Raw genomic sequence first — 22769 nt, forward strand, 5'->3', positions numbered from 1 at the left:
GAATCCTGAGCCCTAGCATCACATGACAATAAAAATTTGACGCTTGAGTGTCCGCATAGGTGCATGCATGACCAGTTTTGCATGAAGTTTCCAAATCATCATTTTTGCATTTATGTCATGGAGATAATGTGGGGCATCCCTTTTATCCTTGAACCAAACCAAACCCTGACATGTATCATGTCTACCCATTCTACAAGCTTTGAGCCAAAATCCTGACTCACCATAAACCTTGACCCAGGGTGAGAATGCCAATCCTTACCCTCGGAAGCCAAAAAAAAAAAGAGAGAGAGAGAGAAGAGAAGGAAAATTTCCAATCAAAGGAAAAAGGAGAAGGAAAATTTCAAATCAAAGGAAAAAGGAAAGGAAATTCCCAATCAAAGAGTGGGAGAAAGCAAAAAGAAAAGAAAGAAAATTCCCAATCAAAGAATGGGAGAAAGAAAAAAAGAGAGAAGTAAAAAAAGAAGAAAGCTCCTGGTCAGAGAAACCAGAAGAAATGTGCCGAGAGGTCCTTGGACCAGACAATATCTAAACAATACAGAATTGTCACCAAATGAATAAAAAAGAAGGAAAGGAAACCACGACCTAAAATGGTCTTCCCCCTTTAATTGCCAACCAAAATCTTGTGCGCCCCGCACTAAACAAAAACAGAAAAGGAAAAAGCCAACCAAAAATCAAAAGCCAAAAACACACAAAAGCCAAAAAAAACCACCAAAAGGACCCATTCCCAAGGGAAGTCCTATTGATTCATGATCACGCATGTAATTTTTGATTTGATAGGAAATAATTTGCAAAGTCAAGTCATGACATATCTATGGTTCGGAATTAGGATGAAACACTTACCTGTGCGAGATTGATAAACTTTGAGTGATTTTCTTCTATTTTTGGCGAACCCAGTGTTTCCTCTAAATGGTCATTTAGAAACGAAATGCTAACATCCAAAATCTCAGTTAAGGTTATGGGGGATTTCATCAGCAGACTCTCCTTCCCCGGTAAACGCATTGTTTTTCACTCAAAAAAAGCGTATGCTGCTCTAATCAGTTGGAATATTTATCTCTTTACTAAAGCATGTTGGCATTTTAGCGAAGAAAACACCGAGACTTTTTCAAGTCTCACAAGTTATCCAGAACTACGTAGGTCTGAGTTCCTCATTGGAGGATACGTAGGAGCAAGAGCCTCGCTTTTGTCGACCACACCGCCTTTTGTTGCCATGACCCAAGAGCTGGTAGCCCGCGGAGACACCTTACGGTTATCCGCACCTCGAGTGTGATTGATAAGCGGAGGCAAATATGGTCATCTGCGCCCTTTCCGGAGATGTAGGCATCTTCTGGTGGAGACTTTTTCAAGTCTCACAAGTTATCTAGAACTATGTAGGTCTGAGTTCCTCATTGGAGGATACGTAGGAGCAAGAGCCTTGCTTTTGTCGTCCGCCCCATAATCTTTGTCATACTGACCCTGAGGTCATGTGACATGCACCCTTTTGTCATCCAGAGGCGGCGGGCCCGATGACACGCAGAGACAAAATTTGGTCATTCTGCACCCTTGTGTCATCCAGAGGCGGCGGGCCCGATGACACGCGGAGATACCTTACGGTTATCCGCACCCTTTTGTCATCCAGAGGCGGCGGGCCCGATGACACGCAGAGACAAAATTTGGTCATTCTGCACCCTTGTGTCATCCAGAGGCGGCGGGCCCGATGACACGCGGAGATACCTTACGGTTATCCGCACCCTTTTGTCATCCAGAGGCGCGGGCCCGATGGCATGCAGAGACTGACATAGTCTTCTACACCTTTTGTTCCTCCGGGAACAACAAGTCATTTACATGCGGAAATTTTATGGTCACCCGCGACTCTCGTCAACCGAGAGGAACGAAATTAGTGTCATACCCTAATTTCGTCCGGGGATCTTTGCTTGATGACATGCGACCTTTCTTTGGTCCTTGTGAAGTGCTTAGCACCCATCATTAGGCAATTTGTGAAATTCCGGGAACAACAAGTCATTTACATGCGGAAATTTTATGGTCACCCGCGACTCTCGTCAACCGAGAGGAACGAAATTAGTGTCATACCCTAATTTCGTCCGGGTACCTTTGCTTGATGACATGCGACCTTTCTTTGGTCCTTGTGAGGTGCTTGGCACCCATCATTAGGCAATTTGTGAAATTCCGGGAACAACAAGTCATTTGCATGTGGAGATTTTATGGTCACCCGTGACTCTCGTCAAATCGAGAGGAACGAAATTAGTGTCTTATCTTTACTTTCCTTTTATCTCCAATAAAAGACAAGTAAAGAGGGGCAACTGTCATACCCTAATTTCGTCCGGGGACCTTTGCTTGATGACATGCGACCTTTCTTTGGTCCTTGTGAGGTGCTTGGCACCCATCATTAGGCAATTTGTGAAATTCCAGGACATGCCGAAAAACTGAAAAAATATTGATGCACAATCCGTAAGTTTCCGTGACACACCGGAAATCAAATGGAAGCATCATTGCATAATTAAGTGAGGTTCCGTAACATTCCGTAAGTCAAAAAGGGGATGATTATGTAATCCGCAAGGTTCCGTAACATTACGGAAAGAAAACAAGTATCGTTACGAAATTCGTAAGTTTCCGTAACTTTACGAAAAAAGAATCACCAAAAAAAAGCAGAGGGAGGTGTACTTAGTAAAAATGGGGGTGCAAATAGCACCCAGGCCCACTTGGGCCCTCCAGAATATTCCTCCAGAAGGCTGTTGCTTCTGGAGGAAGCAACCTGGCTCGCCTGGGCGAGCTGAGCTCGCCTGGGCGAGCTGGGCGGCAACCACCTCCCCTATTTTGCTATAAATAGGGGAGGAAGTGAAGAAGAAAAGGGTTCAGCCCCTTAGGCACTTCTCTCTCTTTCGAATTTGCTTGGAAAAATTGTTTCCGTGAAGAAAATCTAAGCCGAGGCGCTTCCGAAACGTTTCCGTAACGTTTTCCGTGAAGAAATTCGCAAAGGTTTCAACCGTTCTTCGCCGTTCTTCATTCGTTCTTCATCGTTCTTCGATCTTCAATGGGTAAGTACCTTGAACCAAGCTTTTCGATTCATTCTATGTACCCACGGTGGTCCACATTGTGTTTTGTGTATTTTTATTCCCGTTTCATTTACTTTTTATACCCCCTCTTGACGTGCTTAAGCCATTTTACTTAAGTCATTTCTCGCTTAACTTAAAAATAAAATAAATTTCCACCGAACGTTTGAATTGTATTATCCGTTAACTTCGGTTAAAATAAATTCCGACCGTTCGGTCGTGCCGTAACCACGTTGGAAATCAAAAAAAGAGGTAAAAAAATAATATAATAATCAAAAAACATCTTTTAGCAAAATAAAGCGGAAAATCAATCGGACGTTTTCTCTTTGGGATTTCTCATTCTTAATCAAATTGATTAATAACTAAAGTGAAACTAAGGCTAAAATCAACTCGCCTAGTCAAGCTCGTCCATAAAAATAGGCTTATGAAGTTTGTCATTTCAATTTCTCACTAAGTAAAATGGATCATTTTTAAAGGTCCAACGCCTTAAAATGATCACCACTTAAGTAAAAAAGAATCACTTGATAAGAAAGAACTACGTAGGTCTGATTTCCTCATCGCAAATTGAGGAATACGTAGGAGCAAAGGGAAACACCCTTGTCGACCACAAAAAGAGAAAAAATATAAAAAGGATATAAAGGATATAAGGACATAAAAGGGAACATAAAAATCAAAGTCATGTTTGCACATTCGATTAAAGGCTGCATCCCTTGTGACGGACGTGTGGGGTGCTAACATCTTCCCCGTGCGTAAATACAACTCCCGAACCTTTCACTTAAAAGTTCGTAGATCGCGTCTTTTCCGGTTTTTCCGACGTTTTCCTCAAATAAACGTTGGTGGCGACTCCGCGCGTATTCCTTTCGTGGAACACGCATCCCGCGAGTCTCGCGTCGCCCTCCCGCCGAAGGGTAGGTTGCGACACTAAGAGAGCTAAGATACTCATGAAATGCATCCACTCTCCTTTGCTTGCTCATTCTCGTGCCTTATCCTCCATGAATTTCTTCGGGAAACTCCTAACTCCATTCCTATTCATCTCCTTCTCCCTAAGTTCAATCATTGGAATTCCCAACACTTCGGATAATCTTAGTATGGACGGGGAGTTTTGTAACACCCTGATATATATATATATATATATATATATATATATATATTATTAGTAATTATGTTTGATGTTTGATTATTTGTTGTGTTATTTTTATCCATAATTATTTTCTAGGAGGTTAATTTAGTTAATAGAAGGGTGTGGGTAGATAAGGATCTAGCTTCTCAAAGAAGCCTCTTGAGAAAGCTTCTCAAAGAAGGCACAGGGAAGCTTCTTGAAGAAGCCTCTTAATGAAGCTTCTTGAGGAAGCTACATGGAGCTGCCTTGTTAAAAACGCTTCCAAGCCTTCGTTAACTGTTGGATCTTCTCGAAATTTGGTCTACAGCTTCACAAGACACTTGTCCACGATCTGACCGTTGGGATCTTTGAGCAGATGTGTGGAGTGTGCTCGATGCTTCCGTTCCCGAGAGCACCTCTTATTTAAGCATTTTAGCCTTTGCTTTCGTGTAGCTTAGGAAAAACGTCATTTATTCTCCTTTCTTTCTTCCAAAGCCATTTCTAACATCCCAAGCACTATCTCCATCACCCATAGCCACCATTAGCCACCACAAACCATCGTTGTTCTCCATTGAAACCCCACACCGAGAGGAACCCTTCAACCAAAGCAGAATCTTCCAACTTGGCTTGCAGTTTCGGTAGAGAACGAAACCCTAATCTGACCTTTCGTTTTCTTTCGAGGTAACCACGGTTCTACGCTTGTTTCTTGTTAGTTTCATCTTGTCTTTGCATCTTTTCTAACTCTGGAACCGCCATTGCATGTCTTATGCTTCCTTTGAAAAACCTTAGAGAAAGAGACTTTGTAAATGTTATCCTTTCATGAAATGAATGTTATTTTCGTAACCTACACTGAACCCCGGTCACATTGGCGTGGTCGTCATTTCCAAATGATGTTCCTTTGTAAAACCCGAAATGCTCTCAGCTCTTTCATGTAGTGATGTGGGTGTTTGACCCAGAGCACTGTAACTGGCTTTGTTTTCTAAAATCCATACTACGTCTCCTTCGTTTTGGCATGGTAGAGGCTGGCGTGGAATCGATGAGCAAGGACGAAAAGGAATCTTCAAGTGACGCGACGAGGAATTTGCGGGGTAGCTCACGATAGGTAAGGGGAGTTTATTATAAAATTTACCATTTTAACACCATAGTTAGGGTCGGGGAACCTAGCTATGAGGATATTTGCCTGTCCCTGTTGCATGCTGATTTTTCTAGAAAGAAAAATACGTTTTAACTAATGGGATGCAATATATATATATGTGTGTGTGTGTGCGAAATGCGATTTGTTGTTGATGTCGCTATTAAGGATTTTAATTGATATGCGATGATAATGATAATTATGATGATATTGATTTGAGATGACGTTGTTAATAAAGACCATGTCAACATGAATTGTTATTATTGAAGAACATGTGAATATGAAATGACGTTGTTGTTGTTGTTGTTGATAACGTCATTCGAATGAGATGATATTTATGTTGTGAATGACATGTGTTGCAACATGCCCTTTCGCGGGCGTGCGAGGCTAGGCTCACGGGTGCGCTTTCCAAAGGAGGAAAGATGTGCGGAGTCGCCACCATCGTTTATTTGTGGAAAACGTCAGAAAAACAGAAGGAAACCGGTCAAAAAGAAAATTCTAAGTTCGGGAGTTGTATTTACGTTTGAGGAAGGTATTAGCACCTCTCACGTTTGTCTCAAAGGACAACAGCCTATTTTTTAGAATTGTGGAAATTGTGTTACCTTAACTTTTATTTCTTGAGGTCGACAAAAGCGGGGCTTTTGCTCCTACGTACCCTCCATCGAAGAGGAAATCAGACCTACGTAGTTCTTTTTTGAGAGTGAATCAAGCGATTCTTTTTACTTGTAAGGTGATCATTTTAAGGCGTTGGACCTTAAAAATGATCCATTTACTTGATAAGGAGAACTGAGATGATAAACTTTCAAACCCTTTTTAGTGACTTTTTTTGTGGACGAGCTTGACTAGGCGAATTGATTTTAGCCTTAGTTTCACTTTAGTTATTAGTCAATTCAATTAAGAATGAGAAATCCCAAAAAGAAAACGTCCGATTGATTTTTCGCTTCATTTTACTAAAAGGTATTTTTTTATTATTATATTATTATTTTACCTTTTTTCTGATTTCCAACATGGTTATGGCACGACCGAACGATCAGAATTCATTTTAACATAAATTAACGGATATTACAAATCCAATGATCGGTGGAAATTTATTTTATTTTTTGATTAGGCAAGAAATGACTTAAATAAATGACTGAAGCACGTCAAAAGGGGTACGGAAAGTAAATGAAAACGAGAATAAAATACATGAAACAAAATGTGGACCACCACGGGTACATAGAATGAATTGAAAAGCTCGGTTTAAGGTACTTACCAGTTGAAGACTGAAGAAAACGAAGAACGAACGATGAATGTCGAAGAACGGTTGAAAATCTTCGCGTAATTACTCATGGGAACGTTACGGAAGCGCCTCGGCTTGTATTTTCTTCACGGAAACAATTTTCCTCAGCAATTTCGAGAGAATAAGAAGTGCCAAGAAGGCTGAACCCCTTTCCTCTTCACTCCTTCCCCTATTTATAGCAAAATAGGGGAGGAGCTTGCCACCCAGCTCGCCCAGGCGAGAAAGGTTGCTTCCTCCAGAAGCAACCGCCTTCTGGAGGAAGAAATTGGAAGACCAAAGTGGGCCTGATTGCTATTTGTACCCCCCTTTCTACTTTTTTTGGTAATTCTTTTTCCGTAACGTTACGAAACTTTACGAATTTCGTAACGACACCTATTTTCTTTCCGTAGGGTTACGAATCCTCACGGATCATTTATTTACTCTTTTTTAGCTTTCGAAGAAGTTACGAAAACTCACGGATTGTGCAAAAACACCTCCTTTTGGTTTCCGCCACATTACAAAATTTCACAGATCGCGTAAGCCTGCTTCCTTTTGATTTCCGGCATGTCTCGGGACTTCACAGGATGCCAAGTATCTCAAAGCAGCCGATCAAAGGTTGCATATCATCAAGTAATAATCCCCGGACGAAATTAGGGTATGACAGTTGCCCCTCTTTACTTACCTTTTATCGGAGATAAGAGGAAAGCAAAGATAAGACACTGATTTCGTCCGTCTTGCCCTTTCCGTGATTAGTCTATGACGACTCTCGTCTCTACTCCTTCTTTTTCTGCACAACACAAAGCAAAATACAGACAACAACAAAAACAAAAATATTATAATATACATATACACGTTTGGCAAAGGAATCAATCGGGAAAATAACAAAGATCACATTTCCCAGTCAAGAGGATCCGCACTTGACAATGAAAAAACCTTGGAGAATGGAGGATTGCACTAGAGGGTCCTCACTAGTCAATCATAAAGCATAGCTCCAAACTCTTTGGTGGAGGATGCATGAACGAAAACACAATTCATGGGGCTCCGAAAAAAAGGCGAGGATGGAGGATTGCACTAGAGGGTCCTCACTAGTCAATCATGAAGCATAGCTCCAAACTCTTTGGGTGGAGGATGCATGAACAAAAATGCAATTCATGGGGATCCGAAAAAAAGGCGAGAATGGAGGATTGCACTAGAGGTTCCTCACTAGTCAATCATGAAGCATAATTCCAAACTCTTTGGTGGAGGATGCATGAACGAAAACGCAATTCCTGGGGCTCCGAAAAAAAGGCGAGAATGGAGGATTGCACTAGAGGGTCCTCACTAGTCAATCATGAAGCATAGCTCCAAACTCTGTGGATGGAAGATGCATGAACGAAAATGCAATTCATGGGGCTCCGAAAAAAAGGCGAGAATGGAGGATTGCACAAGAGGGTCCTCACTAGTCAATCATGAAGCATTGCTCCAAACTCTTTGGGTGGAGGATGCATGAACGAAAACGCAATTCATGGGGCTCCGAAAAAAAGGAGAGAATGGAGGATTGCACTAGAGGGTCCTCACTAGTCAATCATGAAGCAGAGCTCCAAACTCTTTTGTGGAGGATGCATGAACGAAAATGCAATTCATGGGTCTCCGAAAAAAAGGCAAGAATGGAGAATTGCACTAGAGGTTCCTCACTAGTCAATCATGAAGGGCAGGATGTCAACATTTAGCTTTTAAATGAACATTCAGGGGAAACATCGGGCTAATAAATCACTCATTGTGTATAAAACTCACACAGGCAAGTGTTTCGTCCTATTCCCAAACCATAACTGCACCATGACTTTATTTTGCACACGATTTCCTATCGAATCAAAGATCAAATGTATGATCACGGACCAATAGGATTTTCTGGAGGGTAGTGTTTTTGGAGAGGAAGCTGAGTGTTTCGGTCTTTTCCTTTTATGCGGGGTGGGATATCGCCAGTCGAGAATTGCAATTTGAAAGGAAGAGACACCAAAAAATGGTTTTCCCTCTGCCGGCGGCCACTTATCTTGCCGAAAATTTATCTGGCCTTTCGTTCTCTTTCTTTCATTGATCGAGAATTGTTTCTTTTCCATTTTCACTTCCTTCCACTCTTCGGCCGGGAATCCTTCTTTCTCTTTGTTTTTATGGCTCTTTTCTTTATTTTCATCTTTTTTCTTTTCTTTCTTTCTATTTCTTCCTTTTCTTTCTTTTCACTTCTCCTTCTCCATTCCTTTCTTTGGAAAATCGGGTTTTAGCATTCTATTTGCTCTCCCTTGAGGAGATTCCGCTGTCCTTTGCTTCGGGGGAAAGGATGAGGATTCTTTTGATAGGCCAAGGTTCAAAAAAGTCTAAGGTTGTGTTTCAATGGGGTCTTTTATCGTGGGAACCCAATCTTGATATCTGGGGCAAAACAAATTTGGCTGTCAAGGTGTCGGTCTCGGGCCGAACTCCCATATTACTCCACAAGGCACGCGTGACAATGATGATTTGAAACAACGAGCAAAATTAGTCATGGCTACAGCCAGGTGGGCACTCAAGCATCCCGTTTATGGCATTGTGATACTACGGTTGGGAATTTACACAAACAGACCCAACGTTTCCAAGTTATGTTCTTTCATCAGTTCAATGAATTCATCCATTTTTATCTCGGTTATTCCGGAAAATAAACTCTTAGCGTCAGTCCCTTGTTTCCAAAAGATACGTTTTCTCTTTACGAATGATTTATACTTCTTAACTATAACATGTCGACCTTCGCGGTCTTTCTTTCTTTTTCCTTTTTGTTTCATTTTTATATATTCACAAAATTATACACCTATGGTCCTCTATGAAGAAATTTTTCTTTGTATATCTACACTCTTATACATGACAAACTTTTTCTGTATACGCATTGGAACTCTCTCTCTTTATGTCACACGGTCAAACCCTATTTACATTTAAAGATCTTTTTCGTTTTTCTCCAACGCACACCTATGGTTCATACAAAAGTTTCTTTATATACACTCGTTGTTCACACACACAAGAATTTCTCTACACATATATTTTATAAAAACCCTTCTATGCACATTTTCCTTTTTCTTTATATACGCAGACATTTTATTCACAACACTTCTTTCTTTTCTATCATGATTTTGGTTCATTTTATTTTTAGGACGACGTTGCTAAATGAAAAATTCTACGCGATTCCGGAATTTCAACAGACACTATTGACAACAACGAAACAAGTACTAACATAACGACTCAAACGATATGTATGTACAAAACAAAAGTCAATCAAAACGAAACAAACATTAGTCCCTTAGTTAAACAAAAATAAAATGATACGTAACAGGAAAAAATGGAAACATAACATAAAAAGAAATACGGATCTAGGGATCTCCCAATCATGTGGCTCCGCATGCCACCAAGACTCTTGGGTCACGGTAACAAAAGGTGGGGTGGTCGACAAAAAGAAGGGCTTTTGCTCCTACGTATCCTCAATTTGTGATGAGGAACTCAGACCTACGTAGTTCTTGATAACCGTGAGGCTAAAAATAGTCTCGGTGTTTTCTTCACTAAAATGCGAACATGCTTTAGTAAAGAGACAAAACTTCCAACTGATCAGAGCAACATATGCTTTTTGGATGAAAAACAATGTGTCTATTGGGGAAGGAGAGTATGCTGATGAAATTTTCTCATAACCGTTAAATGAGATTTTGGATGTTAGCATTTCGTTTCTAAATGACCATTTAGAGGAAGCACTGGGTTCAACAAAAATTGAAGAAAATCACTCAAAGTGTATCAATCTCACACATGTAAGTGTTTTATCCTAATTCCGAACCATAGATATGTCATGACTTGATTTTGCAAATCATTTCCTATCAAATCAAAGATTACATGTGTGATCATGGATCAATAGGACTTTTTTCGGGAATGGTTTTTAGGTGGGGAACTTGGCTTTGAGTGTTTTTCCCTTTTCCTTTTCTGTTTTTGTTTAGTGCGGGGCGAGAAAGTCGCTAGCGCACAGGATTTTGGTTGGCAATCAAAGGGAGAGGACCACTTTAGGTCGTGGTTTCCTTTTTTCTTGTTTACTTGGTGACAATTCTGTATTGTTCAGATATTGTCTGGTCCAAAGACCTTTCTGCATATTTCTTCTGTTTTCTTCAATCCTTGATCGGGAATTTTCTTTCCTTTTTTTGCTTTCTCCCACTCTTTGATCAGGAATTTTTCTTTTCTTTTTTGTTGTTTTCCGAGGGCAAGGATTGACATTCTCACCCTGGGTCAAGGTTTATGATAAGTTGGGATTTTGGCCAAGGCCTGTAGAACGGCTGGTCATGATATATGTCAGGGTTTGGCCAGCGGTTCGGGGATAAAGGGGATGTCCTACATTATTTCCATGACCCAAATGCAACAATGATGATTTGGAAATTTTATGCAAAACTAGTTATGCATGCATCTATGTGGACACTCAAGCATCAAGTTTTTATGGTCATGTGACACTAGGGCTCAGGATTCATTTTCCCTACTTAAGTCAACCTAGTGTTTCCAAAATATGTTCCTTTATCAAATCATGCATTCATCCGAGTCCATTTTGGGTGTTCGGAAAATTTTCACAGCATTCACTCTTCAGGTGTATACACATTTTTTTTCAAAAACAGGTTAAGATCAGTAAAATCTTTCAAAGAAAAGTTGGAAATTATCTTTTTTCACAAGCATGTTGTTTTTTAGCTAGACAACTTTTATATATATATTTTTTTATTTTCTATTTTTTTTCTTCCTCCTTATTCTTTTCTTGCTCGCTCTCTTTTTTCATGAGGCATTTTGCTACCTAAACATACGTATATTTTTGTGAGGTATTTTGCTATATACATGCGTGTCCAAGGTATCTTGCTACCTAAACATACATATATATGTTTTGTGAGATATTTTTGCTATATACATTCATATCCAATGTATCTTTCTACCTAAACATACATATATATATTTTGTGAAGTATTTTTGCTACATACATGCATATTCAAGGTATCTTTCTACCTAAACATACATATATATATTTTGTGAAGTATTTTTTTGCTACATACATGCATATCCAAGGTATCTTTCTACCATACATATATATATTTTGTGAAGTATGACTACCTTCCGAGCTTGTGCTTGTTTTATTTAAATTCTTAGGATCATGAGCAACTAGGTGTGTCCTGCTATGACTAGAGAAACAAAGGTGATCAAATAACAAGCAGAGATTTAAAAGGTACTAGGTTGCCTCCTAGTAGTGCTTCTTTAACGTCTTGAGCTGGACGCGTGATGGCTTGTCGGTCACAGACCTAGTACTTTGCTTACCTTTGGCTTTGGACTTGGTCGCCTATTGGTCGGCCATGGGTCGTAAGCAACGCTCTAACCTTTTTGTGGATGAGCTGAGGTGAACTCTAGAGGTGATGGCGGTGCGTCTGTTGCCGCTGCTGGCCATCCCCAGGCTGCTGTGGTGTTTCGCCCTGCGCCTGCCTAGGGACGCGGTACTTCTTGATGAAAACTCGATTAGTAGGGGGCCTGATGACCTTGCTGGAGGTGACAGGCACTCCGTAGAACTGACAGAGACCCGTAATTAGAGCTTGACGACTCCAAGACCCTGTTGGACATCTTCGGGTCCACTGGGTGTCTTGTAGGCGCGATCCCTGCAAACAATAGATGAAATCAGAGATCAATTGAGCGAGGTGTATACTTACCTATGTCATGATGATGTGACCTTGTCAGGGGGAACGGGCACCCTGTAGGACTACAGAGGCCCGTAACCAGAGCTGGAAACCCAAGGGCCCTGTTGGACTTCTCCGGGTACACTGAGTGTCTTTGTGGGTGTGATTCCTACAAACAATAGATGGTATCAGAAATCAGTTGAACCATATGTATACTTACCTATGTCACGATGGCATGACCTCGCTGGGGGAACGGGCACCCTGTAGGACTGACAGAGGCCCGCCACCAGAGCTGGAAACCCCAGGGCCCTATTGGACTTCTTCGGGTCCACTGGGCGTCTTGTGGGCGCGATCCCTGTAAACAATAGATGACATCAGAAATCAATTGAGTCATGTGCATACTTACCTATGTCATGACGGCACAGACCAGCTGATACATCTGTAGGGGGAGATTGGCATTGTGGTCGCTGGGCAGAATGTGGCTAAATAGCGACGTCATCCATATCCATGTAAGAGTGGTCATGTTGGTGCGCATGATCCGCACTCGTCTTTTTGCAGCGGCACGGGTGAAATCTTGCCCCGGTATGCATAGTAGATGCGTGATAGCCTCCCTCTCTGGATGTGCTCGCATAGTTGGTCGCCTTCCAATATCAGGGGATAGCCCAGGAACTGATAAAAGGAAACTACTAGCCCCTTAACTGGGAGCGCAAGTCTCGGTTAAGCATCTAAGGGCAAAAGACCTTATATTCTCCTAAGGTGTGGATATGGAGCACACTGAAAATGAGGACGCATAGCCCTCTAAAGGCGAGGGCGTGCAGCGCTCTGCAGGCGAGGATGTGCAGTCCTCTGATGGCGAGGACATACAGTCCTCTAAAGGTGATAGGTACTAGTACCCAAGGGTCCACCTTTATGAGAAAGCAAGAGATCGACTCATCGAGAGGGCCGGTCATCCAAAAAGATTGGACACAAGATGTAGGAAATCTATGCAGTTAACATGATTTTTAGGGATGCAGACGCATGCAGCCTTTGTTGTGAAACTTGGTAACGCTGACCTCATATGAAACAATGCAATGCAATAGAAAGTTGTACAATGTTCATGACATTCTTTCCCTATTTTGTGATTTTGATTTTGATTTAATCTTTTTGGAAAACACAGATTGACTGTCCTTTTGAAAAAGGTGATAATTCATGCAACCTTATCCTATCTTTTGCAAATCTCTCCGAGAACTCCCTCAGAGTGTATGTTCTGTTTGATTTAGTCACTTGACCATTTTGGAGTGACGGCAATGGAGCCTTTTGACGTTTAATCAATCTATTGAAATTCCAGGGTTTGTCTCCCTCCCTTTTTCCTTGTTTAAAAACATCGACGGTTGAGAACTTTTGATCTGCCCCTATGTTCACTTGAGGCTCATGCATGATGCCCCTCATTGCCCCAGTGTAAGGCTTTGAGGTACCAATTGTTATCTTTCATCATGACCTTGTAGCTGGGAACCTATTGGGTGAGAGCTTCTAATCTGCCCCTAGGTTCGCTTGAGGTTTTTGCATGGTGCCTTTCATTGCCCCAGTGTTAGGCTTTGAGGTACAATCGTTGTCTTGTTTTCACAACCTCGTAGTGAGGAAGAATGAAAGATGCAGTTGATTCTTGCAAAAAGAATTTTTCAAGGACGATTAATAGTTGAAGGATTTTTCAGTTGATGGATTAAGTCAAATGACTCCTATGTAGAAGCAAGATGTTTTGATGTCTTGATGATGCAAAAGGATCAAGTGCTTCTAAGTTTTATTCAAGACAAGAATCCAAGAAAATCAAGATATATGATCAAGTTGATCTCTAGAATCTTTAGGAAGAAGTTTCCAAATTGAAAAAACAAAAGGTTTGACCAAAGAATTCAATCATTTCAAATTGAGATTTGCTCTCTGGTAATCGATTACCAGTAGCTTATTGAACGTTTTAATTCAAATTTTTTAAAACCTGTAATCAATTACACAAGTCTTGTAATTGATTACCAGAGGGGATTTTCATAATATAATTTCCAAGAGTCACATCTATTCAAATGGTTTATGAATGACCATCAAAGGTCTATTTATATGTGACTTGGAAAAACGAATTTAAAGAGAGTTTTCATTGCCCAAAAAGTTTTATCCTCTCAAAAGATTAAGAGTTTTTCTGAACTGAAATGTCTTATCCTCTCAAAAAGATTCCTTGGTCAACCACTTGCATATTTAATAAGGAATTTTGATTGATCTTCATTGTACAATCTATCTCTTTTAAGAGAGATCTCTTCTTCTCTTCTTCTTATTTCTGAAAAGGGATTTAAGAGACCGTGGGTCTCTTGTTGTAGAGGATTCTTGAACACAAGGGAAGGGTTGTCCCTGTGTGGTTCAGACTTTGTAGAAGGAATTTTTACAAAGAGAGTGGAAAATCTCAAGTGGGTTGCTTGAGGACTGGACATAGGCACGGGAAGTGGCCGAACCAATATAAATCAAGTTTGCATTCCTTAAACTTCTTTTATTTATTGCTATTTATCTTTAGCTTTAAAGAAGTTTATTTTGAATTGTCTTTTGAGTAATTCATGTTAAGGGTGCATTGTTAATCCGAAAAGAGAGAGTGAAGTTTTAATTGGGGAATAGTCTTTGTATCTTAATTCAACCCCCTTTTTTTTAGGGTAACTGAGGCCATTTGTTCAACATCCTATTCTTGATAACTCACTTCTCTCCAAAAAGACAAACTTACCGGAATGATAAAATGAGGTCACATGAACGTCTTGAAAACACAGTCAATCAAATGCTTTTTTTTTTCTTTTTGAACTCTTTTTTATTTTTATTTTTATTTTGAAACTTATTTGTTTTGAACTTTACTCATTGTTTTACGGCACCCCCACCAACGTGCAAGACGAGTAATCTCTGATTGAACGGTCTTGGAAGTCCAAACTCAGGAGCACAGGTCGCTTGAGCAAACAGACCAATGGCTTGCACCCAATTCTAGTGAAAGTTGAAAATCCTGATGAGTCATTAGAGACATCTAACAACAGCTTTCAAAATTGCCTCATGTGTGGCATCTCTTGTCAATGTCAGGATTTACACACGATTCTCCTCAAATTTCAGCCAGCCCGCATCAATTAGACCTTGCACCTTACGCTTCAGGCCCTTACAACGCTCAATGGAATGCCCCAGGGCTTCTCCATGACAAGCACACGTTGCGTTCGAGTCGTATTCTCGGAGAAATGGAGGTTGATGAACCTTGGTTGGGGTTATGGCTACCATTGAATTATCAATTAGATATGAGAGCAAGTCAGCATAGGACACTAGAATTGGGGTGAATTCTACAGGCTTTCTCACTGCAAAATTCATTTCTTGGTTGGTGTTTTTGGATTGTGCTAAAGGTGATGTTCGTCATTGGATGTGCGGTAGACAGACTTTGTGGTTGATTTAGGGATGGCCTTTGTGGATAACTGGGTGGCGGGTAAGGAAAAGGTTTGTTATTGGCTGAGTAATGACATTGTTGGGTTGGTGGGAAACTTGGCTGTATAGGAATGGCAGTCACAACATGGGCTTCTCCCTCATTTTCACCCTCTTCATTTGCCCTAGTTTTTTTTTGCATTTATCAAAGCATGATGATCAGATTTGCCTCTTTTTAGACCCACTTTGATCCTTTCGTCGGTGAAGACCATATCATCAAAGCTTGAAGGTGTGTAGCCCACCATCTTTTCATAGTAGAATACTGGTAATGTGTCTACTATCATTGTCATCATTTTTTCTCCGTCATTGAGGTGCCACTTGAGCTGCCAGGTCTCTCCACCTTTGGGCGTATTCTTTTGAAAGATTCGTGCCCCCTTTTTGCACATGTTCAGTAGTTGCATCCTATCCAAAGACATTATACTGACACTGCCTAACGAAGGCAACCACTAGGTCCTTCCAAGAATGGACTTGGGAAGGTTCCAAGTTAGTGTACCAGGTAACAGCTACCCAAGTAAGACTTTTTTGGAAGGAATGTATCAGCAATTCCTCATCTTTTGCGTATGCCCCCATCTTTCGATAATACATCTTTAGATGGTTCTTGGGGCAAGTAGTCCCCTTGTACTTGTCAAAGTCCAACACCTTGAACTTGGGAGGGGTGATGATATTGGGTACTAGGAACAACTCTTCTAGGTTAGCAAAGGCATAGTCTTCACCTCCTTCAATGGCCCTAAGCCTTTCCTCTAGATGATCCAACTTTCCCATTTCTGCCATAGCATGAGGGTTTTTACTTGTTGTGGAATGCAAGAGGTGTAGTTGTGGGTGATACTGAGGGCCCTCCAAAGTGTTTTGCAGGGGTATACCACCAACTGCTTGCCCTCCAGTGGCATATCCGAGGCAAGGCTCGAAGTCGGCTAGATTGTGGTGAGGAATTTCATGTGTCTCCCCCACGGTTTAAGAGACATGTGCATGATAGTTCGGGGTTATTGGCTCTCAATGGATATAGGAGTGGAGTTATTGGCATTTTTATTGGGAGTGTACACCACATTGGGTGGCGTATAGTTGAGAGGCAAGCCATATGGCGGGAAGGCGTGCTCGTTTTGAATTTGCACATAATGGGGGCCGCCCGTACTTCCCAAATCTTTGCCTACCATATCTGAGGTTGGATGATTCATTTGGTTGATGCCGGATGGGGACGTCGGGTTCACCTTAGCAACAACGCTGGTAGCGGCAACTGCAACCGCATTGGCTTCCATTATCTTCTTCATGCTCATCATGGCCTCCATCATTGCGGCCATTTGCTATTTCATGGCCTCCATGTCGGCCTCCATCTGCTCTTGTACCTCCTCCGCTTTACCCATTACTCTAGCTCTAGCACAAGTTCGGTAAGGGCGCCGTAAAGCATGTTTTTTTTTTCTTTTTTTATAACAATGATTAAGTTCTCTCTTTTTTTTCAAGGAAAGAATGCAATGAGCAATGCAACCGATGAACAACATGGATGTATGCGAATGATGCACAGTTGAAGTATTGCAAATATTTACGCAGAATATGGGGTTGAATCAATTTATATTTTCAACATGGTCCATGACATCTTTGTCAAGGTGGAACTGGAAGTAACAGGGACATCGACATTCCTAAAATGTGTTTGGCAGTAGACGAAGCAGCGATGTAACACGATCCATCTTTTGCCCCAATTTTTTGCAAGATGGTTACTTCCATGCTTCAACTTGACTCGATGAACCTTTTCGTAAAAGCACGAGCTTGGTTCAACCCCATAACCCAGGGAATGGCAATTTTGATTGCCAATACTTCATCAACATTTCATAGGGATGAAAGACTCGGGAATATGCATGCTATGCATGGGAAATGTAATTATGAGATTGAGATGTCCAAAGAACATCCTTTCTTAGTTAACCATGCATTAGGTACCATGTTCAATCATTTTGTTTTTAAGTGAAATGGGTTTATGATCCCAACATGGTTGGCTCATGGTACCGAATATATGCAACTAAGAATGCAGCGTGAATTTTCGCGCTTTTTTTTTTGTCTTGCAGAGGAAAACGCAAGGGTCACGCATGAGCAAACATGAAAACAATTGGTATGCAATTTGTAGATAAAAAAGTTTGTTGAACGCATATGCATGACGATGCAATGACCCATGCAAAATGTGAGGTTGGAATGTGATAACGGACAAATGCAGGAACGATATGTTCATTATGATGCTGAAGAGATGTTTATGCAATGCATGATATGAATGCATTTACGGACACGAGAGCCCCGAAAAAATTATCTCTTCTGACTTGCACACTTGAGGGTGCAGTGCCCCATGTGTGTAGTTAAGAAGGTGGTATGGATCTTTCGGCTTCCCATGACAAAAGACGAGACCAACATACAACGTGTGTGTGACGACATGATGTAGACACACAAAAGCATAACACGGGGATGCATAGAGTACGACAATATCCACAAATAATTACAAACAACAAAGGCGTACATGACATTTAGGTTATATGCATGACAGTGTTTAAAAGGCACGCAGCGTGTTCGCTTCGTGCCCCTATTTTAGGGACCTATAGGATAATATCTAGGGGTCTCTAATAACTACTCCCAACGATTCATAGCTCACACGGCTGTTTTCTAGAGGTATCATCACTCAAGATAATAATATTGTGGCGGTATGGAATACCAGCGACAACATATTATAAAGAGAGAAAGCTCTAGACGAGGTTTCACTATTATCAAGCAAGTCAGAGACCTAGCATGATCATAGATTCACCTCCTCTCCTTAGATTCCCATGAACCCGGGTATAGGGCCCATTTTTCACTCAAACCCGTGGGTGCTTAGAATGCAGTGTAAAGAATGTGAAATAGACAACAGTTATTTACATTTTACACAGTTCGACAAAGGCACACACAAAGTTTCACAATTCCATAATTCTTTAAAATAGGCCTAACTCACAAAAAGTCCTCAGTGGAGTCGCCAACTGTCGCAACATGCCCTTTTGCGGGCATGCGAGGCGAGGCTCATGGGTGTGCTTTCCAAAGGAGGAAAGATGCGCGGAGTCGCCACCAACGTTTATTTGTGGAAAACATCGAAAAAACCGAAGGAAACCGGTCAAAAAGAAAATTCTAAGTTCGGGAGTTGTATTTACGTTTGAGGAAGGTATTAGCACCTCTCACGTTTGTCTCAAAGGACAACAACCTATTTTTTAGAATTGTGAAAATTGTGTTACCTTAACTTTTATTTCTTTTTATTTTTTGAGGTCGACAAAAGCGGGGCTTTTGCTCCTACGTACCCTCCATCGAAGAGGAAATCAGACCTACGTAGTTATTTTTTGAGAGTGAATCAAGCGATTCTTTTTACTTGGAAGGTGATCATTTTAAGGCGTTGGACCTTAAAAATAATCCATTTACTTGATAAGGAAAACTGAGATGATAAACTTTCAAACCCTTTTTAGTGACTTTTTTTGTGGATGAGCTTGACTAGGCGAATTGATTTTAGCCTTAGTTTCACTTTAGTTATTGGTCAATTCAATTAAGAATGAGAAATCCCAAAGAGAAAACGTCCGATTGATTTTTCACTTCATTTTACTAAAAGGTATTTTTTATTATTATATTATTATTTTACCTCTTTTTTTATTTCCAACGTGGTTACGGCACGACCGAACGGTCAAAATTCATTTTAACAGAAATTAGCGGATATTACAAATCAAATGATCGGTGGAAATTTATTTTATTTTTTGATTAGGCGAGAAATGACTTAAATAAATGACTGAAGCACGTCAAAAGGGGGTACGGAAAGTAAATGAAAATGAGAATAAAAATACATGAAACAAAATGTGGACCACCACGGGTACATAGAATGAATTGAAAAGCTCGGTTTGAGGTACTTACCAGTTGAAGACTGAAGAAAATGAAGAACAAACAATGAATGTCGAAGAACGGTTGAAAATAACAATCATTATTCATCACTCATATCCAACAAATATTCATTATTCACATCCAACAATTACTCATCATCCATCCATGGACCCAATCAAGACTGCACAGAATGATGCATGCACCTGACTCAACACTCAGATGCAATGTGGTACGTACCAACAACAACCAAATCTCAAGAAATAGCCTAAGGGTGTCCACACGACACTCTCATTTTGGGAACTGTGCTGAGTTTGTCGAGACCACCCGATTATGCACGTAACAGCCCCCCTCCCATAGGTGATCAGCTTGGGAGCCCAAAGGTGTTCCCTACCAGGTGACAGCCCCCTAGTACAAAGTACACTTGGCCACAGTTACTCTATTTCCTGTGTCGTATGAGCTATGATCACGACCAAAAGGAATTTCCAAAGACCATGGACCAAATAAAGCGCCTAAGAATCCCCTCAGAAATGCTTAGATTCTCTAACCATGCTAGTTACCCACGTCTGGGCCATCCGACAAGGTCAGTGCACCCTACCCCCCACGACATGCACTCCATACGATGTATGATCGTGGCCAAAAGCTAGTGCCAAAGACCCTGGAAGGTCAGTGCACAGTGCCCCCCACGATCATACATAACATCCAATGTATGAACGTGGCCAAAAGGTAGTGCCAAAGACCCTGGAAGGTCAGTGCACAGTGCCCCCCATGAACATACACAACATGCACATGCTAATGCATTTCCAACATCAATCAAGATTCCATTTCCAGGTTGTCATACCCTAATTTCGTCCGGGGATTATTACTTGATGATATGCAACCTTTGATCGGCCGCTTTGAGATACTTGGCATTCTGTGAAGTCCCGAGACATGCCGGAAATCAAAAGGAAGCAGGCTTACGCGATCCGTGAAATTTCGTAATGTGGCAAAAGGAAGCAGGTGTTTTTGCACAATCCGTGAGTTTCCGTAACTTCTTCGAAAGCTAAAAAAGAGTAAATAAATGATCTGTGAGGATTCGTAACCTTACGGAAAGAAAATAGGTGTCGTTACGAAATTCGTAAAGTTTCGTAACGTTACGGAAAAAGAATTACCAAAAAAAGTAGAAGGGGTGCATTTAGTAAAAAGGGGGGTACAAATAGCAATCAGACCCACTTGGGCCTTCCAGATTCTTCCTCCAGAAGGCGGTTGCTTCTGGAGGAAGCAACCTTGCTCGCCTGGGCGAGCTGAGCTTGCCTGGGCGAGCTGGGTGGCAAGCTCCTCCCCTATTTTGCTATAAATAGGGGAAGGAGTGAAGAGGAAAGGGGTTCAGCCTTCTTGGCACTTCTTATTCTCTTGAAATTGCTGAGGAAAATTGTTTCCGTGAAGAAAATCCAAGCCGAGGCGCTTCCGTAACGTTTCCGTGAGTAATTACGCGAAGATTTTCAACCGTTCTTCGACATTCATTGTTCGTTCTTCGTTTTCTTCAGTCTTCAACTGGTAAGTACCTCAAACCGAGCTTTTCAATTCATTCTATGTACCCGTGGTGGTCCACATTTTGTTTCATGTATTTTTATTGTCGTTTTCATTTACTTTCCGTACCGCCTTTTGACGTGCTTCAGTCATTTATTTAAGTCATTTCTCGCCTAATCAAAAAATAAAATAAATTTCCACCGATCATTTGATTTGTAATATCCGTTAATTTCTGTTAAAATGAATTTCGACCGTTCGGTCGTGCCGTAACCACGTTGGAAATAAAAAAAGAGGTAAAATAATAATATAATAATAAAAAAAATACCTTTTAGTAAAATGAAGCGAAAAAATCAATCGGACGTTTTCTCTTTGGGATTTCTCATTCTTAATTGGATTGACTAATAACTAAAGTGAAACTAAGGCTAAAATCAACTCGCCTAGTCAAGCTCGTCCACAAAAAATAGGGTTTGAAAGTTTATCATTTCAGTTTCTTACCAAGTAAAAAGGATCATTTTTAAGGTCCAACGCCTTAAAAATGATCACAAATTCAATTAAAAAGAATCGCTTGATTCACTCTTAAGAAAGAACTACGTAGGTCTGATTTCCTCTCCAAAGGAGGGTACGTAGGAGCAAAAGCCCCACTTTTGTCGACCTCAAAAAATAAAAAGAAATAAATGTTAAGGTAATACAATTTCCACAATTCTAAAAAATAGGTTGTTGTCCTTTGAGACAAACGTGAGAGGTGCTAATACCTTCCTCAAACGTAAATACAACTCCCGAACTTAGAATTCTCATTTTGACCGGTTTCCTTCGGTTTTCCCGATGTTTTCCACAAATAAACGTTGGTGGCGACTCCGCGCATCTTTCCTCCTTTGGAAAGCGCACCCGTGAGCCTCGCCTCGCTCGCCCGCAAAATGGCACGTTGCGATAGTTGGCGACTCCGCTGGGGACTATTTTTGTGAGTTAGGCCTATTTTAAGGAATTGTGGATTTGTGAAACTTCGTGTGTGCATTTGTTGAACTGTGTAAATTGTAAATAATTGTTGTCTATTTCGCATTCTTTACACTGCATTCTAAGCACCCACGGGTTTGAGTAAAAAAGGGGGCCCTACACCCGGGTTCATGGGAATTTAAGAAGTGGAGGTGAATCTATCATCATGCTAGGTCTCCGACTTGCTTGATAATAGTGAAACCTCGTCTAGAGCTTTCTCTCTTTATAATGTGTTGTTGCTGGTATTCCATACCGCCACAATATTATTATCTTGAGTGATGATACCTCTAGAAAACAGCCGTGTGAGTTATGAATTGTTGGGGAGTAGTTATTAGAGACCCCTAGATATTGTCCTATAGGTTCCCAAAATAGGGGCAAAGAGCAAACACGCTACGTGCCATTTGTTCTCATGCATCTTTTGATAAATAGCACTAGTTTATAGTTTTGCTAGTGATGTTTGGTTTCGTCAGAGTAATGTGTAACCTTTTTAATACTACGTTGAGGCGCCATCATGCCCTAAACGTAGCATTAAAATTGGATCTTTGCGGTCTCATATGTGTGAATTACCCATTTGTGTTGTTTTCTTTCCGTTTCATGCATACGCATTGCATCATTCATGTCGGAGTCTTGATCCACCCCTTTTTTAGGTAAATGATGGGGACAGATCAAAATGACAAAAGGTTTTATCATGTCAAGGTTAAAAGTCTAGATGTCACCAGCCTCAAGGAATTGGGACGATTGATGGGACCTCTCC

The sequence above is a fragment of the Glycine soja genome, chromosome 5 (assembly GCF_004193775.1).
Source record: "Glycine soja cultivar W05 chromosome 5, ASM419377v2, whole genome shotgun sequence".
Classification (NCBI taxonomy): Eukaryota; Viridiplantae; Streptophyta; class Magnoliopsida; order Fabales; family Fabaceae; genus Glycine; species Glycine soja.